General features: G+C 28.2%; 1 protein-coding gene across 1 annotated transcript in view; it reads right to left on the bottom strand.

Annotated features, from left to right (window-relative positions):
* LOC119589211 (bestrophin-2-like) overlaps positions 1 to 309 on the bottom strand; it is a gene marked incomplete at its 5' end in the record, with an annotated part of 32,647 nt that overhangs the window by 11,385 nt on the left and 20,953 nt on the right.

Genomic DNA, 309 nt, shown 5'->3' with positions numbered 1-309 from the left:
GGTGTTTTTTTAATTTGTGTTCTTCATGGGTTAATTTTTATCATTAGGGTTGTATCAATGCCATATTTTTTAAAATCTATGTTGATTGATTGGCTAATATTATTGTCATGGCAATTATAGAAATCCTTAAATTAAATACATATCAGTAAAATTCAATACGTCTTATAACACGAAAACAGATTAATGTTCATGTATTTTGGACGGAAACCAGATGGTTCCCTTGGTCTAACCTTATGATTTTTAATTTTTGTTTTTGGTTTTGTCACAAAGGCTATAAGTGCCTCTGCTATTTTAACTAATATTATCATC

This window comes from Penaeus monodon, chromosome 25, assembly GCF_015228065.2.
Source record: "Penaeus monodon isolate SGIC_2016 chromosome 25, NSTDA_Pmon_1, whole genome shotgun sequence".
Lineage (NCBI taxonomy): Eukaryota > Metazoa > Arthropoda > Malacostraca > Decapoda > Penaeidae > Penaeus > Penaeus monodon.
The sequence above is the reverse complement of the archived record's forward strand: the minus strand, read 5'-3'. Positions and strand labels throughout refer to the sequence as shown.